Below are 23,941 nucleotides of genomic sequence, written 5' to 3'. Positions count from 1 at the left end.
TTGAAAGTTGGACATCAACTACTCAGGATGATTTTTAATGAATTTTTGAAAATTGACATAATTGTAGTGTATTGGCTGTATTGCATTGGATACAAGTACCCTTTAATTTCTGAGGAATTCTACAGTACATCTGGCTGAAACTTGGCACACAGGTACAGTAGGTGTCCTAGAGGAGGGATGTGTTGAAAGTTGGACCTCAACTACTCAGGATGATTTTTAATGAATTTTTATATAAAGCGAAAAGGCGCTACCGTAAAGACTGGTGTAAAAGCGCAAGGAAATTTATGTGGCGGATAGGAGGCGGCTGGCTTGACCGCGGCTCACAAATGACGGCTCACTTTACCGCGGTCAAAATAAAAGCTATACTATACGCTTCTTCTGGGCTATATTCTCAGCAGCATATTAAACATATCAGGCCCCATAAGGAGAATCATGTGCTAATGGCTGTCTAAATGACTCGGGTAAAGTTTGTAGCATGCGTGCTTGTTGTTTTTGTCTGCTTCCACTTGTCTTTGCACTAGGGTGATGTCAGCATAAATGTGCAGTCATATTCATTGTGTTCCCACTAGTGCTGTCAGCGTTAATCTGAAATGACCTTAACGCCACAACACGGCGGATCGCCCCGTGCGTGGGGCTGGACGGCCAACACCTTAACGAGCTAACTGCGCTAACGCACTAGTTCCCACCAATGTAATTGAGCATTGCGTGGCACATCCGACATAGTGTTTTACTTTTGTCCATGACGCGCTTACCTTCAGGGTCATACATCACATGAAAACCAAAATAGTTCCAAACGCCAGATCTGAATTAGGGTGGAGGAGGTTCAATTTGCCATGTTGCAAGGAGAGTAGAGCTGGGCGATAGAACGATAACGATATGTATCGCGATATAACTTTTACTCGATAGAGAAATTAAACTATCGCGATAGACCTCGCCGCTCCACCACAACCACCCACACATGCAGGGCCTTGGAGTAGGGGTATGTCACCAGGGTGCAGAGGAGGCTACCCCCCCCCCCCCCCCCCCCCCCCCCCCCCCCTCTGTCCCCTTCTAGCTGCCTCTGCCTCAATTTTATCCCACAACTTAGACATTCACATTACTCACACTCTCATTACACATACATATAGGATCTTGGGGGTGGGCACGATACACGGAGTCCAATTTACCATCAGGGTGTACACCTCACCCCTGGCGTCGTTGCCCACCTCTCAATTTTGAATACACGTAGACATTGAGGGCTAGCAGGAGGGACTATGCGCTTACCTGCTGCTCTCTGGCAGGTAGCTCCATGCCCCGGGGCAGACCCAGGACACGCTGGAGAGATTATATCTCTCGGCTGGCCTGGGAACGCCTTGGTATTCCCCCGGATAAGCTGGAGGAGGTGGCTGGGGAGAGGGAGGTCTGGGCCTCTTTGCTTAGGCTGCTGCCCCCGCGACCCGGCCCCGGACAAAGCGGATGAAGATGGATAGATGGATGGAATTTAAAAGAGAGTATAAGGGTCTCAATGGAAAAAAATGAAACTTCTATGATTCAAGCATCATTCAATGATTTTGTTGGTTTGTGTAATGAAGCAAAAACAATTCATGGTTCATTGATGTGTTTGTTACCAGATGATGAAAAAGAAAAGCATGAAACATGGTTTAAAGCAAAAACAATGCATTATGATGAGTTCACTTATGAAGTGAAAGAATGGTTGTCAGGTTGCGAACATTTACATTTAAAGGGTGATCATGGTGTTGATGATGGTGTTAAGCCAGAGGACAGTGTTTCAAATGTTGTTGGTAAATCTTCAGTCACTAAAAGCTCATCTAGTGGTAAAGTGAGCACAACTTCTTCTGCCAAAATCAAAGCAAAAGCAGAAAAGGCAGCATTACTCGCTCGTATGGCAGTCTTAAAAGAGAAGCATGCTTTGGAGGAGCAAGAGCTAAAGCTAAGGAGGAAACGTGAACAGCTTGAGCTTGAAGCGTTGCTTTCTGCCTCTTCTGCAAAGTTAGCTGTTCTCCAAGCTGCTGAAGTTCAAAGTATATCTAACATATTGTCCAATGCTATGAATTCATATTATGAAAGTGAAATCAAGAAAACAGCTGCTTCAGCCACAGTCAAGCCTAGTACACCAGTCAATGAAGATAAACCTGCAGTGCAAATAGTACAGACTGAAAGCAACATATCTGCAATGATCCTGCCAGGAACGGAAATTGAAGGTGAGCCACAAGCTGAAACGGTCATCACAACGCAATTGGACGGTCGGAGGACATTTGTACCATTTTACAAAGACAAAATGAAATAACTGCAACCCTTGTTCAGCATCAGCGTGCATCGTCATTACCATCCAGGAAAATACCTGTATTCGATGGTGATCCTCTTCAGTACATCTCTTTCATTAATGCGTTTGAACAAGGAGTGGAAGAAAAGGCCAATAAGAGGGACTGCTTGTATTATTTGGAGCAGTTTACAACAGGACAGCCGAGAGAGCTGGTACGCAGTTGTCAACATATGGCTGCAGGACAAGGATATATACAAGCAAAGCAACTGCTCAAAGAACACTTCAGAAATGAATATAAAATTGCAACTGCTTACATTGACAAGGCGTTATCTTGGCCTGCAATTAAAACTGAAGATGTGAAATCATTGCAAGCATATTCCCTTTTCTTACGTGGGAGTTGTAATGTCATGGAAACATTGCAACATATGCAGGAACTGGACATGCCAGTGAACATGAAAATCATTTTGTGCAAGTTGCCATATAAAATGAGAGAGAAATGGAGAGCGTTTGCATATGATATATTGGAAACCTCTAAACACAGAGCTCGGTTTGAAGATTTGGTTGCATTTATTGAAAAGCAGGTGAAAATTCTTTCAGATCCTTTGTTTGGGGACATTCAGAATGTAACGTCAACAATCCCCGTCTCAAAGGTTGACAACAGACTGAAGTCACAACCAAGCAAACAAATTAAAGGGAACAGCTTTGCTGCTACAGCCACACCCATGAACATGAATAAAACCTACAGCACGGAAAGGCTGATTACTACAACAAGCCATGACTTTACAGTAAAGCCATCTTGTGTCTGCTGTACTCAACGACACACACTGGAGGAGTGTCAACAGTTTCAGCGGAAGAAGCACAGAGACAAAATGCTTTTTCTAAAAGAGAAAGGGCTGTGTTTTGGTTGCTTAGGTGCTGGGCACATAAGCAAGGACTGTGCTAAGCGTTTGATATGTAGAACGTGTGGTAAAGGTCATCCCACTGTCCTCCATATTGATAACGATGGTGTAAGCCCTGAATGCTATGGAGAGCCCTCCTCTTCAAAGAATGTAAAAACTTGTGGTCATACAGGGGCCGGAAGAGAAAGCGGTTTGCTTTCCATTCTGCCAGTTCAAATAAAGTCTGTTAAAGGTAGTCATGTCATACAGACATATGCTTTTTTAGATCCTGGCAGTTCAGCTAGCTTCTGTTCAGAGCACCTCATGCAAAGGCTAAATCTTGTGGGCAAAAGAACTCACTTCCTGTTACAAACGATGGGTCAAGAAAAGGTCGTCTCTGCCCACTCACTTACTGGTCTTGAAGTTTCTGGTTTAGGCAGCAATGCCTTCTATGAACTTCCAGAAATCCTAACACAGGAAAGGATGCCTGTCACCACGGATAACTTTGTAAAGGAAGAAGATCTGATCAGGTGGCCATATCTGTCAAAGGTTCAAATTCCCCACATAATGGCTAATGTGGACCTGTTGATTGGATGCAACGCTCCCAAGTTATTGGAACCATGGGAGGTCATTCATAGCCAGGGGAATGGCCCATATGCTATAAGAACAGCATTGGGCTGGGTCATAAATGGGCCCATGGAAGATGGTAAAAGCAACTTGGACAGCGAGCACCCACCAACAGTTGTAAATAGGATATCTGTTTGTAAGCTGGAGGAGATGTTGAAAAGTCAATATAACTATGACTTTAATGAAAGGGTTACAGAGGAAAAGGGTTTGTCAAGGGAGGACCTTAAGTTCATGAAGATCATGGAAAAATCTGCAACAATGGAAGATGGACACTACTGTTTGAAGTTACCTTTTAAAAAGGATAACATAAAGATGCCAAACAATTTCTCCATAGTTAAACAAAGATTGCAAAGTCTACAACGAAAACTTCTCAACAATGAACAGTTGCATAAAGAATATAAAAACTTTATGGACGAGATGATAAGTAATGGATATGCAGAGCAAATACCTTCACAGCAGCTGTCTTGCGAAAATGGAAAGAAGTGGTACATTCCTCATCACGCAGTTTACCATCCCAGAAAACGATCCATAAGAATTGTATTTGACTGTGGGGCATCATTCCAGGGGACATCATTAAACAAGCAGCTCTTACAAGGTCCTAATCTCACAAGCACATTGCTTGGGGTTTTGCTTAGATTTCGACAGGATCCAGTCGCATTTATGGGTGACATAAAGGCAATGTTTTATCAAGTTAAAGTTGCCAAAGAGGATAGAGACTTTCTGCGTTTTTTATGGTGGCCAGATGGAGATCTGAGCAAGGACATAATTGAGTTTCGCATGACTGTTCATCTGTTCGGTGCAGTATCTTCCCCTAGCTGTGCCAGTTTCGCTTTGAGAAAAACAGCTGAGGACAATAAAACTGAATTCCTAGACAAGGTATGTGAAACGCTGAAAGAGAACTTCTATGTGGACGACTGTTTAAAGAGTGTGGCCTCCACCTCAGATGCTGTCGATTTGGTCAAAGATCTTTCAGCACTCTGTCAAAGGGGAGGATTTACACTGACCAAGTGGGTCAGTAACAATCGCACCCTGTTGCAAAGTATCTCTGAGGAGCAAAGGGCTAAAGACTTGAAAGAATTAAATCTTGACAGAGACAAACTTCCGGTAGAAAGAGCTCTGGGCTTGCAGTGGTGCGTGGAAACTGATACATTCAACTTCAAAATGGATATCCCTCAAAAATCCTGTACTAGGCGTGGAATGTTATCAATATCAAGTTCCATTTACGATCCATTGGGATTTCTTGCACCAGTCCTGCTGCCTGCCAAAGGAATGCAGCAGGAGCTTTGCAAAAGGAAACTGGGATGGGATGAACCAATACCCCAAACCATGTTGCAAAAGTGGAAAGGTTGGCTCAGTGATTTGCAAATGCTTTCCCATTTCAAGGTTAAAAGGTGTATACAACCAAGAGAGTTTGGACCTCTCTCACATGCACAGCTACACCATTTTTCAGATGCTGGTGAATCTGGATATGGAACCGTGTCATATCTGCGCATGCAAGATAATAGGAAATCCATCCACGTCGCGTTCTTGATGGGCAAGGCAAGAGTAACACCTCTAAAACCTGTCACTATTCCACGTCTGGAACTAACAGCTGCTGTAGTTGCCGTCCGAGTGGATCTCATGTTAAGGGCTCAGTTGAGAATGAAACTCGAGCAATCTATATTTTGGACAGATAGTACATCTGTACTCAAATATATAATGAATGAGGACAAACGATTCCTTACCTTTGTGGCAAACAGAGTCTCATTCATTACAACTGCAACTAAACAATCACAATGGAGATATGTAAGCTCAAAGGAAAATCCAGCAGATGATGCTACAAGAGGGCTCAAGGCTGGGAACGTTGTTCATAGCAGCCGCTGGATCAAAGGACCAAGCTTTCTGCAGAAGCCAGAAAGTGATTGGCCAACCAATTTAATGGAATGCTCCTTAGAACTAGAGGACCCTGAAGTCAAAGGTGAGGCCACAGTAAATGTTACTCAGGTAAAAGACTTGCTTGATGCTACATGTCAATTGATGGTGTACTTCTCAGACTGGAGAAGGCTCAAGGTTGCTGTTGCTTGGTTCCTTAGACTGAAGGAAATCCTTCGTTCAATGAGAAATAAGAAAAAAAGACCGCAACCTTACTCAGATAACCCAATTTGTAAAGGTACTACAAAGGAGAAAGTAAAGAAAACGCAACTGTACAGACTATCTTCAAAGGATCTTCTGGAAGCTGAGCTTGCCATTATTAGATTTTGCCAGCAACAACGATTTGGAGAGGAGATTGCTACGTTGTCAAGTGGGAAAGGTTCTGTGAGCAGGCACAGCTCAATTTATAGATTAGATCCTTATCTTGACGATAAAGGCCTCTTAAGAGTTGGGGGACGACTGACAAAGGGCTCCTTACCAGAAGAAATAAAGCATCCCTTTGTTCTTGCAAAGGATCAACATGTAGCAAGTCTCATCCTAAAGCACATTCATCAACAGCTTGGTCATAGCGGTCGTAACCACACCTTATCCACACTAAGGAGAAAATACTGGATCACAAAGGCCAACTCAGCTGTAAGGAAGGTTATCGCAGAATGTAATTTTTGCAGAAAATATCATGGAAAAGCCTTGGAGCAAAAGATGGCAGATTTACCCAAGGAAAGAATCTTGCCAGATAACCCACCATTCACCAATGTCGGGGTTGATTACTTCGGACCTATTGAAGTGAAAAGAGGACGAGGTACAGCTAAACGCTATGGAGTCATTTTCACCTGTTTAGCCAGCCGAGTAGTGCACTTGGAAGTGGCTAGCTCTCTAAACACAGATGCCTGCATTAATGCTTTGCGTCGTTTTGTGAGTCGAAGAGGTCAAGTCGCTCACATCCAATAGGACAATGGAACCAACTTTGTCGGAGCAGACAGAGAGTTAAGGGAGGCTCTTGAATTGCTGAAACATACCCAAATAGTGGATGCTTTGCGACACATTGGAATAAGATGGAGTTTTAATTCACCTGGAGCATCACATCATGGTGGAACTTGGGAACGGATAATTCGTATGATCAGAAAGATTCTGAGATCCGTTCTTCAGCAACAACAGTTGGACGACGATGGATTAAATACGGTTCTATGTGAAATTGAAGCAATTTTAAATGACAGACCCATCACAAAGCTTTCTGATGATCCAAAAGACCTAGAGCCACTTACACCAAATCACATCCTCCTGATGAAAGGAAAACCATCTTTACCACCCGGACTATTTGACCCTCAGGATATGTATCTGAAGAGAAGATGGAAACAGGCTCAGTACATCTCAGATCTTTTTTGGAAACGATGGATACGCGAATACCTGCCTTTGTTACAGGAGAGACAAAAATGGAACCAAAAGAAGAAGAATCTAAAACCTGGAGATATAGTCATTATAATGGATTCTTCTGCACCGCGTGGTTCCTGGCCACTTGGAAGAGTTCTGGAAGCCATTCGTGACAAAAAAGGACTTGTGCGATCTGCACGTTTAAAAACAAAGACTAATATTCTGGAAAGACCTGTAACTAAACTTTGCTTGTTACATGAGACTGTAATCTAAAAGTGTGTTACTTATGTTTATTTATGTGAATGTATAGGTCTAAAGTAGACTGTATTAGTGGCTCCTTATTTTCTTTGTGATTAGAATTGCCATGTCTGATAGCCATTTCAATTAGGGGCCGGGGTGTAGGAGCCATTCTTGGGTTAATACCTTATGTGGTCACTAGAGGTCACCTTTTTCTGTTTTGATTATGTAATGTAAAGGTATTTAAGGTAGACGCACGTAATCGGCGTCAGGTGTGTCATTGAGAAGGCAAACAGTTTGTGACCGTTGCGCTGTTATGCTAAGTCGATACAGAATAAAGACCAAAAAGGACAAGATACATACTGCTGGAGTTATTGGACTGTGAACTTAATTCATGCATACCAGTGACATCGCGTCACCCCCGTTAACGACCACCTCAGTGGCTTCAAGCGTAGGCTTAGCCTCTACATCCCTTTTGGAACTTCTTCCACTGGATTGTGCTTTTTTTTAACTCTCCTAGGACCGCGGGCAGGGGTGGAGGGCTAGCCTTGGTTTTTAGAAGTAAATTTCGAGTGCGGCAACTGCCTCCTGCCTCGCATTCCAGCTTCGAAGTACAACTACTGGAGCTGTCCGGTTCCCCCCGGACCCTCTGTGCGGTGGTGTATCGACCTCCGAAGCGCAACAAGGATTTTATCCGTGAATTTGCTGATCTTTTAGGATTTATCTTTTTAAATTATGATCGTGTTCTTATTTGTGGTGATTTTAACATTCATATATGCTGTGAGGAGGACCTATTGGCTAAGGACTTTCTTTCCCTATTGACTCTTTTAATATCACTCAGTGGGTGAGAAAATCAACCCACACTAAAGGGCATATGCTGGACTTGGTATTGTCGTATGGACTGGATATTTGCATCACAGACATTAATGATGCTGGGATTTCGGACCATTTCCCAGTTATGTTTGATGTTCAGTTATGCAATATGGAGCTGAACTCTGAGGGTCCACTGAGCCTATCGCGTCTGATTAATTCTGAGGCTGTTGCCCTTTTCTCTGCGGCCTTTGCTAACTCTTTCTGTTACGATGACATCAGTAATGCACTTCTCTCGGTTGATGGCGTAGTCAACTCTTTTATTTCTACATGTTCTTCTATTTTGGACACTGTGGCTCCAGTAAAAACTAAAAGCCGTAAAACCTCTCGCCAACTTTGGCTAAATGAATCCACCCTCGCTCTTAGACGTGAATGTCGTCAAGCTGAGAGGAGATGGAAAAAAGATCAACTTCAGGTGTCCCTTGACATCCTGCATATGAGTCGGTCTAAATTTCAGAAGGCTGCCAAAATGGCAAAAACTTATTTTTTGTCAAACATTATTGCGACTAATAGTCACAATCCTCGAGTTCTGTTAAAAATCTTTAACTCAGTGGTTAATCCCTGCTCTGATGTTTCGATGGGTGCCTCCCCGGCCCTCTGCGAAAAATTTCTAAATTATTTTATAGATAAAATCTCAGTGTTAAGGGCCCCACATTCTCCGGTAGTAAATCAAGCCCCAGTTTCGGAATGTTCAATGGTTTTTCAACAGTTTGAACCTGTGTCATTCTCGACTTTAAAGGAAATAATTAATAACCTGAGAAGGTCAAATTCTCTGCATGACATTATTCCTTCTCGTATCATTAAGGATGCATTGAATACAATCGGGTCCTGTATCTTATTTTTAATGAACTCATCACTGTCATCTGGCTATGTTCCGACTGTCTTTAAACATGCAGTCGTGCAACCTGTTATCAAGAACCCCTGTCCTTGGTTTCTTTCTTTATTCCTTTCGCTGCCTCGATCACCTGCTTCGACACTCATCCACAAACATCCTTTATTTCGACACATACGCACCATGCGCTCAACGGCAGCACATTTACTTCAGTCAGACAGCGCACACAGTCGTTTAGGATACACACACTTAAGCCAAGCCTACTCATATTAGTAACTATGCATATACAAAGTCAGACTCAGGGAGCATCTCGCCACACATTTTTTCTCTCTCTCCTTCTCTTTATTTATGAACAAGTGACGTATTCTCTCCACCTGTCTAAGCGACGCACACAGCATACATCCCTAGTTATACACAAACATCTATGGGTACACTGAGGTTCATGGGCAAATGAACTGAATCATTTCTTCAACAGATTTGATTCAACCATGAGACAGTCTACAACATCGGCTGCAGACTCACCCACCCCCACTGCTGCTGTTCCACCTCTGACACCTCAGACACTTCACACCTCCTCTATTCACCCTGCTCACTCCTCCCCACCCCCAACAACAGCATCCAATACACACTCAACACAAGGCTCCAGCCTGTCTCTCTCAACCACCCAGGTTAGGAGGGAACTGAGGAGGATTAATGGCAAGAAGGCAGCGGGCCCAGATGGCATCAGCTCGAGGGTCGTCAGGTCCTGCGCGGACCAACTGTGTGGGGTGATGGAGCACCTCTTCAACCTGAGCCTGAGGTTGGGAAGAGTCCCACAGCTCTGGAAAACCTCCTGTGTTGTACCAGTGCCAAAGACTTCACGCCCCAAGGACCTCAACAGCTACAGGCCGGTGGCTCTGACATCCCACCTGATGAAGACCCTGGAGCGGTTGGTCCTGGCTCAGCTTCGGCGCCTAACAAGCTCATCACTGGACCCACTTCAGTTTGCCTACCAGCCTGGCATTGGAGCGGATGATGCCGTCATTCACCTCCTACATCGTTCCCTCGCTCACCTGGAGACCGCTGGAAGCACTGTGAGAATCATGTTCTTTGATTTCTCCAGTGCCTTCAACACTATTCTTCCCTCGGTTCTGAAGGACAAGCTGGAGAACTCTGGAGTGGACCATCACCTCACTACCTGGATTTTGGACTACCTCACCGACCGACCACAGTATGTGAGGACTCAGGGCTGTGTGTCGGACAGGGTCGTCTGCAGTACGGGGGCCCCACAGGGAACGGTTCTGGCTCCGTTCCTCTTCACCATCTACACTGCAGACTTCTCCCACAATTCCACCCAGTGCTTCCTGCAGAAGTTCTCTGATGACTCTGCAATAGTCGGCCTCATCACTGATGGGGACGACAAGGAGTACAGAGGACTGACTCAAGACTTTGTGGACTGGTGCCAGCTGAACTACCTCCAGATCAACGCCAGTAAAACCAAGGAGCTGGTGGTAGACTTCCGCAGGCACAAGCATTCTCCACTGCAACCACTGAACATCCAGGGTATGGACATTGAGGCTGTGGACAGCTACAGGTACCTTGGTGTTCATCTGAACAACAGACTGGACTGGACTCATAACTCAGATGCCCTCTACAGGAAAGGGCAGAGCAGGCTGTACCTGCTGCGGAGACTCAGGTCGTTTGGGGTGGAGGGCCCACTCCTGAAGACCTTCTATGACTCTGTGGTGGCTTCTGCTATCTTTTATGGTGTGGTCTGCTGGGGCGGCAGCATCTCTGCTGGGGACAGGAAGAGACTGAACAGGGTGATCCGAAGGGCCAGCTCTGTTCTAGGATGCCCTCTGGACCCAGTGGAGGTGGTGAGTGACAGGAGAATGGCAGCTAAGCTGTCATCCCTGTTGGACAACGTCTCCCACCCCATGCAGCAGACTGTGACAGCACTGAGCAGCTCCTTCAGTGGGAGACTGCGGCACCCACGGTGTGGGACGGAGAGATTTCGCAGGTCTTTCCTCCCCACTGCTGTCAGACTCCACAACAAAGACTTTAACTGAACAAACACACACATCCACACATGTGCAATAACACTAAGTGCAATAATCTTTTCTGGCATCGTTGTATTTTTACTCAGTTGTATATAGCATTCGTATTCTATTTTTATCTTATTGTATATTTTTATTCTATTTTATTCTACTGTATATAGTATTTTATTTTATTCTATTCTGTACAGCTGTGTACTGTATTTATTCTTATTGTATTCTAATTTTTGCGTCATAACTTTTGCACTGTCCACTTCCTGCTGTGACAAAACAAATTTCCCACGTGTGGGACTAATAAAGGTTATCTTTTCTTATCTTATCTTATCTTATTACATGGAATATAAATGGAGCTGGCTCCAGAGAAAAGAGGTTAAAAATATTTAACCAACTCAAAAAACTACAGGCAGATGTTGTCCTATTACAAGAGACCCACAGACCTCTTAGAGGTTTGAATGAACTTAAAACACCTGAGTTTCCCAATGTGTTCTCAGCTTGTTATAATTCTAGACAAAGGGGAGTAGCAATTTTAATACATAAAAATATTAATTTCATGGTACTCGATACAGTTATAGATCCAGAGGGCAGATTCTTAATTATTAAACTATCTATACGTGATAAAAAGCTATGTATTGCAAGTGTATATGGTCCAAATGTTGATGATCCCTCATTCTTTCACGGTTTTTTCAGTGCACTCTCTGAACACTTAGATGGCACACTTGTTCTTGGAGGCGACCTCAACCTTGGACTAAATGAAGACATGGATAGGCTCAATACAGCGGGAACTCAGCGTAATTGGCAGTCCATAAATATAATCAAACAGTATATGAGCGACTTTGGTCTTTGCGATGCATGGCGCTCCCTTCACCCCACCAGTAAGGAATATACTTTTTTCTCACATGTTCATCACTCCTACTCTCGTCTGGATTATTTTTTGGTCAGCAGCTCACTGCTGAACGACATTTCAGACACTGAGATTCATCCTATAGCTGTCAGCGATCATGCTCCTGTATCTTTAACACTAATGCACAAGAATAATACTACGCCAAGAAAAAACTGGAGATTTAATATATCACTACTTAAAGATGAAGACTTTATTAAATATTTTAAAAAAGAGTGGACTTCATATTTAGACTATAATGACACTCCCGAAACATCAGCTTCTGTTCTATGGGAAGCAGGGAAAGCTGTGATGAGAGGTAAAATAATTTCTTTCTCATCACATAAAAAGAAAAAAGAAAACAAAAATATTCAGGAATTAGAAAAAAACATCAAATCACTAGAAGAAGCCTACGCGTCCCACCAAGATCAGGAAACACTGAACAAAATACGCAAAACAAAACTAGAATTAAATGAGATAATTGATAAAAAAACAAAATTCTTAGTACAAAGACTACGCTTACAAAATTATGAACATGGTAATAAATCCGGTCAATTTCTAGCAAACCAGCTAAAAATAAATAAAGAAAAAACAACTATATGTGCTGTTCAAGATTCATCTGGGAACACAATATATGAACCCATACAAATAAACAACATTTTCAGGGATTTCTATAAAACGTTGTATTCACCACAAATAAACCCATCTAAAAAAGAAATTGATCTGGACTGCGGTCTGGAGTGTGGGGCCTCCCTGCTGCTGCGGAGTCGGGGCGGTCTGCCTCCCCCCACCGCAGGGAAAAGGGTAACACCACCTGGGTCTGGGTGCAGTTCCCCCCTCCAGGGGCAAGGGTACCTAGACCCGGTTCGTAGAGTACGCTTGGGGAGTGTGATCGTGTGTACAGCGTCTCTTTATGTCTGTCTCCACGTTGGTTGAGTGTGGAGTAAGTGCATATGAGAGCATGAGGGTGGGAATGGATGTTTGTATCTGTGTGTGCCTGTATTTCTGTGTCTATATGTCAGGTTGGGTGTCAGGCGCCACCTCTCTGGGGACATCTTAGGCCCTCCAAGGTATGGAGGCCTATCTCCCCCTACCACCACTTCCCCTGCCAGTGGCAGACTCCCTCAGGTGTCGGTGTGTTGGTGGTTCTTTGTGTCCGGGGATGGGCGTCCAGGTACACACCGGCTCACTCCTTGGCGGCCGCTTATCGGGGCCTGGAGCCTGGGGCTTGCTCGGGCCACTTCGGAGGTGGGGTGCCACCGGCCTCTCGGCCTGGGGCTCGGTCACTTAGGCGCGGCTGGCTGCCGGCGGAGCTCACGGGCGCGTCACTGCAACTCCCCCTGGCTTCTGCTCCGCGGCTGCTGAGTGAGCCCTCATCTGGGACTCTCCTCAGCTCTTTCTGGGACAGTGGCGCGGCTGCCCCTCTGTTGGTCTTCCTTGGTCTCTTGTGTTCTGGGGGCCTCTGGATGTCTGGAGTTTTGATCTCCTCCATACCTGCTTCATGCCCTGGAGGACGGGGCTGTGGCCCCCCCACACCCTCTAGCAGATTATTACATGAAGGAACCTTTTAAAAAACAAAAAACAAGCGCGTCCATGCTCACAGGTGTACACACGGGTGATCACACCCACAAACTACACCCTTTTTGGCTCCTACCTCAAAGCACACTGTGTTCTGTCGATCTTATGTGCTGCACAATAATGTTTAATATTTAGTATTTACTGTCATATTCCCATATATCATTGTGATGCTGTTTATTCTATTACTCTTGTTCTCTTCTGCTTGTTTTCTTTTTTCTTTCTCAGCAGGTGACCCAGGTGATTGATATATGCATTTTTTTTCTTCTTTTTTTTCCTGCTCATTCTGTTGGTTTTTGTCTTTTGCCCTTCTCCCCCGTCCCTCTTCTCAGCTGTTTCTCTTTCCCTCTTTCTTTCTCCCCTTCTTTCCCCCAGTCAAGTCTGTCCCATATTCAGTAAGTGAAAATAAAATGAACAATAAAAGGTGAATCAAATGGACCATCCCAAGGCTGGGATGGTCAATTTGGTAAAGTAAATCCGTTGGGCATCTTTCTTTGCCTTTAGACAACAATTCTGATGCAAAAGAGCCAAACGGGACAGGCAAAAAAAAAAGAAAAAAAAAGAAAAAAGAAAAAGAAAAAGAAATTGATCAGTTTTTAGACAACATAACTCTTCCAAAATTATTAGACACTCAAGCAATGGCACTGGATTCACCACTAACACCAGGTGAACTCCAGGAAGCATTGATAAGTATGCCCAATAATAAGGCTCCAGGTCCAGATGGCTTTCCTGCAGAATTCTACAAAGAATTCTGGTCGATTCTAGCACCAAGCCAAATGAATGCTATTCAAAACCAAAATAAATTTGGGGGGCAAGTTTCTTATAAATTGGAAATTCTACATTTGGAGCCAAGGGGATTGGCTGTTTCAAAGTCATCATAGCATAGCTGAATTTGTAATGCTTGTCTTTTGGCTGAAAACGAAGAGTGAGTTTTAAAATAACTTCCATCAGAGAAGTCAGTGTAAGCACTAGGTTCTGGTCTACACTCATTTAAGAGCACATAAATGTCTGGATTTCTGCACACTAACCTCAGTGTTTCTAAAATTGGTCCATATATAAAAGTATCACTTACAGTACTTGATCATAAATACTGGATTTTGCCTGTTGTCATATCTCACTCCCAGTGTTATTTCAGCTGGGTGCTCAACTCCCCATTTTGGTTGAAGTATTTATTTAGTTTCCATTCTGTATTCAGATTTGTGAAAATATTTTCAAATTTGTCAAAAGATTGATTTATCCCAGATATGCTGGGATCAGTTACAAGTAAAGCAGAAATGGCAGTATGCTTTGCTTGTGAGTAAATTTCACTTGTTAGTTCGTCCAAGTATCCTACAATTGAGGACACCAAACTATTGGAAATCCCACTCCCCTGTAATTTGGCCACAATGGAGGCACACATTGCAAACATGACCACTGTTAAGGTGCTTTCGGAAACCTGCGTATGTCAAGAACTGAAACCTACAGCCTTGCTGAGAACAAAACAATTTTAATTTGGGCCTAGGATATTAACCATGTTCAACTCTTAAATGTGAAATCAACTGCTGATTGTTGGGATACAGTTTCTGATAAATTAAACAAGTCAGCATAGTTTTAACTTCTCACTCCCTGAGTGAGAGCGGTAGTGGCTGATTAAGCAGTCTGGCTCTCAAATCTTAAATCTGGGTGACTCTCTCATTTTGCCCATATTAATGTTACACAATACACTGTTGTCTGCAGGAATGTGTAAAAATTCTCCAACGTAGCATCATAAGACATATTGAACACAAAATGTGTTTTGAAAAGTTCATCAAATGCCCCAAGGGAGTGGTTTGCATTGTATTGGATGAGATGCTTAGCTATGGTGATATGGACACTGTCAGACTTCCTCTTCTGATGGTCAACAGCGCGGTGGTATGGTTGCCAACCCTGCTGATTACGGAGATGTTCCCCCAAACTGCAGCACGACTAGGCTTAAGATAAGGAAACTCAACATTAGACATGAGAATAACCTGCAGCCAGACTGTCCACCATTTGACCTTAGAACTGAAGAAGATTCTCGGATGAGAGGTGAAACGTCTTCAAGCAACTTAAAGAAGTCCAGACGCTTTTCTTTGCAAGCTCCTTTGACTATGTTATTATTTATATATGGCTACAAAGGTGACATAAATTATTTTAACCACCTTAATAATATGATTACCTCATGAAAGAGTACAAGTCTCCCAATTGCCTCGCATGCACTAATTGCACAAATTTTTTGAGACTTTTGTTCCCCTGGAGATGGTGGAAGTAGATGTACCAGCAACAGCAAGAAAGCCATTTCTTGGTCGTAGGCTGAGGACAATGAGTGACAGGATTAACTGAAAACTCTTGTTCATATTTATGACAAAAATCAGATTCATCTTTCAGCGATTCACTGAACAAACAAATAACATTGAAGGGAAAAAAACTGTCTCACAGGTGTTCTCATTTCCTAATATTAATCATATGATCGCAAAAATCATGAATGAAGCAGCTGTACCTAAAATTATGGCAAATGCTTCAAAACAAGAAAAAGAAACAACTTACTTGTTGAGTCATCAAGATCACTTCCTGGAGGACTTTCTGCCGACTGCACCAAGTGATGCATCTCTAGTGTTGAAGTGAGCTGCTTAGCTCGTCGTCCCATTTCTGAAACAGTCTAGAGGATGTCTCGTCATCAAACAGGTAAATGAAATCTTGTTACACCTTTGGCAGAGAAGATATTAAACAACACAAATACTTTGAAATGTCAAGCTATTTCAAACATCTCATTTCAAACTCACTAGTCCTTTACTATACAGGAATCTTGGGAAGATAGAGAGGATTTCAGCACTTCTGCCTGTCTCATTAACAAGCTTTTGAAATGTCTTTCTCATCTTCTAGAAAATCAGGCAATTTCTGTAGTATGATTGAGCAAAGATATTACCTCTTGGCAAGCATCCCCATCAAGCTGCCTGTCAACATTAACAGTCCTTTGGAAATTTGGGCCTCCTGGAAAAAGGTCTACAGAGCTATTCTGTGGCACTGCAGATCTTCGCCAAATTTTTCTTTGAACTGTTTTCAGATGCCAAGAAACGTATCCTGTGCTGCTTGCAGCATCATAGCATCCTTAAATTAAGAAAGGTTATTGTCACATTCAGTTCATAGAACTCAGAATTTTGAAATGCAAAAATGACACTTACATAGCCTTTCTTAAAATATGGATTCTTCAGGCAAGGGAAGAGCATCACAATACCAAGAGGATACTTCTCTCTGACTGCTTTTGTGGGGAGGTGTCTGAGAGGAGATATTAAATTAGTCATCAAAATGTATGCCACGGCCATGCAGAAAATTGGCACAAATAAAAAGAAACCCTGAAACACATATACCCACATATATACCCACTCACAATCATGTGAGCCACCAGGATGTTAACCATTTGTCCTTTTGTGGCATCAGTTAGCATTTCTGTTGTTTCATACTCTTGTAGTATGTCTTCACCAACAGACTGATTAAACCTGCCTTTCAAGCTCACGCTGACTTCTGACAGTCAGCACAACATTGCCTTGTCCAACAAGGCCCTGACTATTTCCACATCAGCTTCTGTCCCTGTTGCATCCCTGTATATGACTTCTGAATCAGGGGGCACGAAAAATCTCTCAATAACTGTAAGATAAAAATTCATGTGGTTTTGAGGCAGCACTTTGTATAGGTCACAGGTAAAGACTGTCCATTTTAAATGCATTAAGCCACCACTTAGTAACCATTAAATAGGTACATTTCTTCCCTTGCAGAACCTAAAGTCCAAATTTCAAAGTTAATGATTTGCTTTTTATACATATACAATACATGTTTCCTTAATTTACAAAACGGTTTGCTAAAGGCAAGGTTTAAAACAATACAAATCTGTTTCTAAAATTTTTCCCTATCAGAAGCTACAATAAAACTGAACACCTTTTTCGTGGAATTCGAGAAATTCAAACTGTCCTTCCAAGGCCTCCAGCTTGATATAGTTCTGTTGCTGGTTGTACTTCATCAGCATTTGTACCAAGACATACAAGAAAGTTTGATAAAGCAAATTATGATTTAAAGGGAAAACAGCTGAGATGCCCTGACTGCATTAAAAATGCGTGACAAGGTTAGCTAAACAGACCACATACAGAGGACTTTGTATTGTATCGTCCCTCCACAGAAGACAGAGGCGTTCGGTATTCAGTTTACCGGCTGTTTATTAGGAATGGTAACACAGGCTACTGTGGGCCATAGCCAACGCCAAAACAGAAAAAAGTGCTCCCTGAAGAATCAAAACAATCCCTCTCTCTCCTCTTAAAGTCACGCTCCTTTTTCCCACACACACACACACACACACACACACACACACACACACACACACACACACACACACACACACACACACACACACACACACACACACACACACACACACTCCATAACTCCCACCCCCATACACTCTCATCCAACAACAAGCATGTTCTCCTACAGACTCTCTGTCATAGATAGCTGATATGATTGACAAGCTTAATAGCCTCTAGACTATTACACCTTCAAGGACACTCGCTAAATCACATTGTTGCAGGTGTGGAACAACTATGCCAATACTGTGTGGCAATTCTGGACACAATGACACTGAGAACGCAACAATGAAGTTAACTCATAATCCAATCCTTTACAATTTGTATTTTCGCCAAGCGCTAGCTAGTCATTCTGACACACTAGTGCTGGCACCAAACAAGACTTTGTAACGCACTTATTCTCCGGATATGTTCCCGTCCATGAATCGCTACCTTATTGTGGTGGAGGGGTTTGTGTGGCCCAGGGATCCCAGGGGCTATGTTGTCTGGGAGCTTTTGCCCCCTGATAGGGTCTCCCATGGCAAATTGGTCCTGGGTGACGGGCCAGACAAAGAGCCTTCAGAAGACCCCTATGAGTAAAAGACCAAGGGTACAGTTCACCCTGTCCAGGATAGGGTTATCGGGGTTCCGCCCTGGAGCCAGGCCTGGAGAGGGTGCCCGAGGGTGAGCGTCTGGATGGGGCCCGGCTGGGCACAGCCCGAAAAAAGTACATCGGCCCATGCTCCTGGAGGCCCACCACCCTCAGGAAGCGTCGTAAGGGTCAGGAGCAATGTGTGCTGAGCGGCGGTCAGGAGCAGAGGCCCTGGCGGACTGATCCCCAGCTATCAAGACTAGCAATTGGGACATGAAACATCACCTCTCTGTTGGGGAAGAAGCCTGAGTTAGTGCGTGAGGCTGTGTGTCAGCATCTACCGACTAGATATAGTTGGGCTCACCTCAACGCATGGCTTGGGCTCTGAAACCATTCTCCTGGAGAGGGGCTGGACTCTGTCTCAGTCTGGAATTGGCCATGAGGTCTGCCATGAGTTCCTGAAGGCTCTGTAGAGCTGTAGGGCTGTCTTGGTTGACACGTCTCTGCAATGTTGCATGGAGATCAGGGGTGGTACATCTGGAATGGCAGACTGGTGTGGTGGTTCCCATCTTTAAGAAGGGGGACCAGAGGGTGTTCCAACTATAGGGGGATCACACTCCTCAGCATCCCTGGAAAAGTCTAGGAGAGTCCATCCGTTAGTCGAACCTTGGATACAGGAGGAACAACGTGGTTTTCGTCTTGGTCATGGAACACTGGTCCAGCTCTTTATGCTTTCAAGAATTCTTGAGGATGCATGGAAGTTTGCCCAACCAGTCTACATGTGTTTTGTGGACTTGGAGAATGCATTCGATCATGTCCTACCGGGTGTCCTGTAGGAAGTGTTGCGGGAGTACGGGATGTCTGGCCCATTGCTACAGGCCATTCGATCCTTGTACAACTGTTGCAAGAGCTTGGTCCACATAGCCGACAATAAGTTGGACTTGTTCCCAGTAAGTGATGGACTCTGCTAGGGCTGCCCTTTGTCACCGATTCTGTTCGTAATTTTTATGGACAGAATTTCTAGGCGTAGCCAAGTTATGGAAAGCTTTCACTTGGGTGGTCTCAGAATCTTATTTCTGCTTTTTGCAGATGATGTGGTTTTGTTGGCTTCATCAGGTGATGGCCTCCAGCTCACACTGGAACGGTTTGCAGCCGAGTGTGTAGCAGTGGGAATGAGAATCAGCACCTCCAAATCTGAGGCCATGGTCGTCAGCTGGAAAAGGGTGGAGTGCCTACTCCGGGTCAGGGATGAGTTTCTGCCCCAAGTGGAGGAGTTCAAGTATCTTAGGGACTTGTTCACAAGTGATGGGAGAAGGGAGCGGAGGACTGACAGATGGATTGGTGTTACGGCTGCAGTGATGTGGTTGCTGTATTGGTCCGTCGTGGTGAAGAGAGAGTTGAGTGTAAAAGCAAAGTTCTCGATTTACCGGTTGATCTATGTCCCTACCCTTCTTTTGGGTAGTGACCAAAAGAATGAGATCAGGGATACAGGCGGCAGAAATGGGCTTCCTCTGAAGGGTGGTTGGCCTCTCCCTTAGGGATAGGGTGAGGAGTTTAGCCATCCGGGAGGGACTCAGAGTAGAGCCTCTGCTCCTCCACATCGAAAGGAGTCAGTTGAGGTGGTTCAGGCATCTGATAAGGATGCCTTCTGGGCAGGTGTTCCGGGAATGTCCCACTAGGAGGAGTCCCCATTGCAGACCCAGGACACGCTGGCGAGATTATATCTCTCCGTTGGCCTGGGAACACCTTGGTGTTCCCAGGCCAACACAAAACACTTTGCAGTGTTTTGTGTTTTTTCACTTTAAATTTGTGTAAAAGGAAAACGCTGAAATTTTAAATAGTTAAAAGTTGAAATGTAAACAGTTGGTTTTTGTATTATATGATTTATTTATTACATTTTATGTGGAGTGAATAAATAAAAGTATATTTACGGTGGCCCCTAGAGACAAAGCATGTACGAACTCCAAAACACGTACAAACTCCGAAGCACATACAAACCCCGAAGCACGTGCAAACTCCATAGCACGTACAAACTCCATAGCACGTACAAACTCCGAAGCACGTACAAACTCTGAAGCACGTACAAACCCCAAAGCACGTACAAACCCCGAAGCACGTACAAACTCTGAAGCACTCAGCAGGCATTACACACACACACAGGCAGGAACAGAGGATCACCGGAGATAACTCCTTTCTTTATTTTTCTTTGTTTTCTTCTTCTTTTTCCAAATACCACAACCAGAACAACATACTCACTAGTGCCCTCTAGCGCTTCTGGTAAATGCATCTACAGAACAAATGCAATAATGTGTGGACACAACATCTCCCCCTTTGAACAAGGATTTCTTATGTGAACCTGACTTCATCATTCTGATGTATGTCACCTAATACACGTTTAACATATTTCACATTACTCAGTGACATTCAACTTCCCATAACAAAGTCTTGGGTCCAGCAAGGTGGGTTCCTCATCCTGGTGGGCCTAAGCCTACTATCAGACTCAGAGTTAGATGCTAGATCAGTTCCTGGTTTATGACAGTCCATTGTTGTGTCAGAATCAGTACTTGTGTTCAGCTCTGACAGAGCCGATAAGTGTGAGGTGTTCCAGGTCCGTCCGTCAAATAAGTAAATAAGTGTATGGTCCTTTCCTTGTCATGACAGTCCTTGGTTTAGAAAACTTTAACTCGCCTTTCTTTACCTTCCATGGCTTCCTAACCCGTACCTTGTCACCAGGCTGAAAGTTGGATGAATTGGCGTGTCTGCGAGCATCAGTGTATTCTTGCATTTTCATTTGCTTATTCTTAACTATTTCACACATGGTATGCCTCTCTGTCTGAGGAACAGGCATATCCATTACCTGTAACTTTGTTCTCATTCGTCGTCCATGGAGCAGTTCTGAAGTGGAAACTCCAGTTGTTGAATGAGGGTTTGCTCTGTAGTCCATCAGGTAAGTTCTCAGGAACGATTTCCAGGGTTGTCCTTGAATCAAGGCAGTCTGTAGGCAGTCTTTTGAATCTCTCAACTTCCCCATTAGCTCTTGGGTAATACACTGAGGATCTCAGGTGTTGGATTCCCCTGCTTTTAAGGAAGTCAGCGAACTCAGCAGAGAGAAATTGAGAGGCATTGTCACTTATCAATGTCTTTGGATTCCCTTCACGAGAGAAAACTACAGAAAGGAACTGAATGATAGTAGCTGCATCAGCTCGGGAAGCAAAAGCTACTTCAGGCCACTTACTAAAGTAGTCTACTAATGTGATGGCAAATCTACAGTCAGAAGGGGCTATTTCAAAAGGGCCTATGATGTCCACAGACACCTTTCCCCAAGCAGCAGCTGGTAAAGGAATGGGTTGAAGTGGAGCATCATGGGTGATAGTGGACTTGTCATTCTGTCTGCATGTTGCACAGTTCTTTATCAGTGTCTCTATGTGACAATCCATTTTGGGCCACCAGTACAATTCCCTCAGGTGTTGTTTGGTACGTACAATGCCTTGGTGAGTTTCATGAGCTATATCAGCGAGTTTTTTCTGCAACGACTCAGGCACTAGCAATCGGTGTGTACCTCTGACGATGCACTCGTTCAAGACCGCGAGTTCATGGTGGATTGGGAAGTGTGGCTGTAAGTCAGGTTCCAGTGACATCTTCCTTGCAGGCCAGCCTTTCTGTATCTGCACACGGAGCTTTGTGAACACTGGACAGGCTTTGCACTCTGACTGGAAGTCATCCTCAGACACAGCACTCAGATCAGTGAGGATGGCTGCAACTGACTCCACATCCTCTGCACATGCCATGTCTGTCTCGGGAAGTGGGAGCCTAGAAAGATAGTCAGCAACATGGTTCAATGACCCAGTTCTATATTCCACTTCATAGTCAAACTCCAACAGGCGAGTTGACCATCTGGCTATGCGTAGACTGGCTCTGTTATTGCCTTTAGTAGTCAGCAGTGTTGTAAGTGCTCTGTGATCTGTTCGTAGGAGGAATTTTCTGCCCCAGAGCCATGTGCACCATTTTTCAGCAGCCCAGACACAAGCTAGGGGTTCCTTCTCAACGATTGAGTATTTCCTCTCTGCATCAGACAGGCTGCGAGATGCAAATGCAACAGTCTGTTCTGCATTATTACCGTGAAGTTGAGTCAAAACAGCACCTACACGGTAGTTTGAGGCATCTGTCGAGACTATGGTGGGCTTACTGTTTTAATCAATTTTAAATCATGCTTTTAATTTGCTTTTGTTTCTAATGTCTCTGTAAAGCACTTTGAATCACCTTGTTGTTGAATTGTGCTATACAAATAAATTTGCCTTGCCTTGCCTTACTGGGGTCAAACATCACCAGGGCAGGGCTGTGCATGATTAACCGCTTGACTTGATCAAACGCTACCTGAGCTGCTTCGTTCCAGTGGAATGAACAGTCCTTACGCAGAAGAGCTCTCAGTCGTGTAATTTGGCACAAACTTGCTGTACCATGCACTCAAGCCAAGAAATGAGCGCAGGTTTGCAGGATCAGTAGGGGGCGGAGCATGCAGGATAGCAGTGACATGAGAGTCATCTGGCAGCAGACCTTCTGGACCGATCTTTTGACCAAGAAAGCTCAGAGTAGTTTGACGAAGTTGACATTTGTCAACATTGAGTTTCAGTCCTGCATTGTTGATTCTGTGTAACACAGCATGCAGATTGGCCTCATGTTCGGCTTCTGAAGTTCTGTATATGATGACATCATCAAGATTAGCATTGCACCCCTATTCTGGCCACGTAGGATTTGTGTCATCATCTTTTGGAACACTGCAGGTGCTGAACTCAACCCATAGGGAACTCTGCAGTACTGGTACAGTCCTTCATGTGTAATGAAAGCAGTGAGCCCTCTACTCTCTTCATGTAGTTTCAGCTGATGGTAGGCGGATTTAAGATCCAGGGTGGGGAACATGACAGCCCCACGCAGCTCAGACAGTATGTCCTCTATCAGTGGCAAGGGATGACTGTCAACGACCACCGCTTTGTTAGGTTCTCTCAAATTAACGCACATGCGTATGCCACCAGTCTTCCTTCTAGTGACTACAATCGGGGAGACCCATTCAGATGCATCGATTTTCTCTATGATGCCATGTTCCTCAAGGTTCTTGAGTTCTGCGGAAACAGCATCACGGACTGTCAGGGGTAAGCGTCGAAGTTTCTGCTGTATTGGCTTCACTTCAGGTCGCACCTTCACTTTATGTACAAAGTCCTCTGCACATCCGAATGCAACTGGAGAATCACATTCCTGTTTGCATTGAGTGGGCAGAGCAGAGGTTTGCTGAAGTGTAGCACAGACCTTGGAACTCTCAAGGACTAATTGTCCCCCTTTTATGTGTAGCTGGAGGGCGGTCACCAAGTCCATGCCCAGTATGGGTGTTCCTGTTCTCACAATGTAGAGATCTGTGGAGGCACTCTTGCCATTGTAAGTAATGCCAGCTCTAAGACACCCTAATACATCCAGTTTCTCTTTTGAATATGTAATAAGCTGAACAGCTGGATTACTTAAATTAACTGAGCCAAAATTTGTGCTGTAAACATGTTCAGG

General features: G+C 44.1%; 1 protein-coding gene and 1 pseudogene across 1 annotated transcript in view; both read right to left on the bottom strand.

The window, feature by feature from the left end:
- Window positions 1–16,168, bottom strand: part of LOC146658521 (uncharacterized) — a 28,326-nt gene extending 12,158 nt beyond the window's left edge. The window contains exon 1 of the mRNA XM_085422171.1: window positions 16,016–16,168. The gene's annotated coding sequence lies outside the window, so the exon portion shown is untranslated. The remainder of the gene's footprint in view (window positions 1–16,015) is intronic.
- Window positions 14,975–22,179, bottom strand: LOC146658520 (uncharacterized; annotated as a pseudogene).
- Window positions 22,180–23,941: the final 1,762 nt, after the last annotated feature.

This window comes from Rhamphochromis longiceps, linkage group LG11 (genome assembly GCF_057381845.1).
Source record: "Rhamphochromis longiceps isolate RC_006_pf linkage group LG11, R_longiceps_female_GT1.1, whole genome shotgun sequence".
Taxonomy (NCBI): domain Eukaryota; kingdom Metazoa; phylum Chordata; class Actinopteri; order Cichliformes; family Cichlidae; genus Rhamphochromis; species Rhamphochromis longiceps.
The sequence above is the reverse complement of the archived record's forward strand: the minus strand, read 5'-3'. Positions and strand labels throughout refer to the sequence as shown.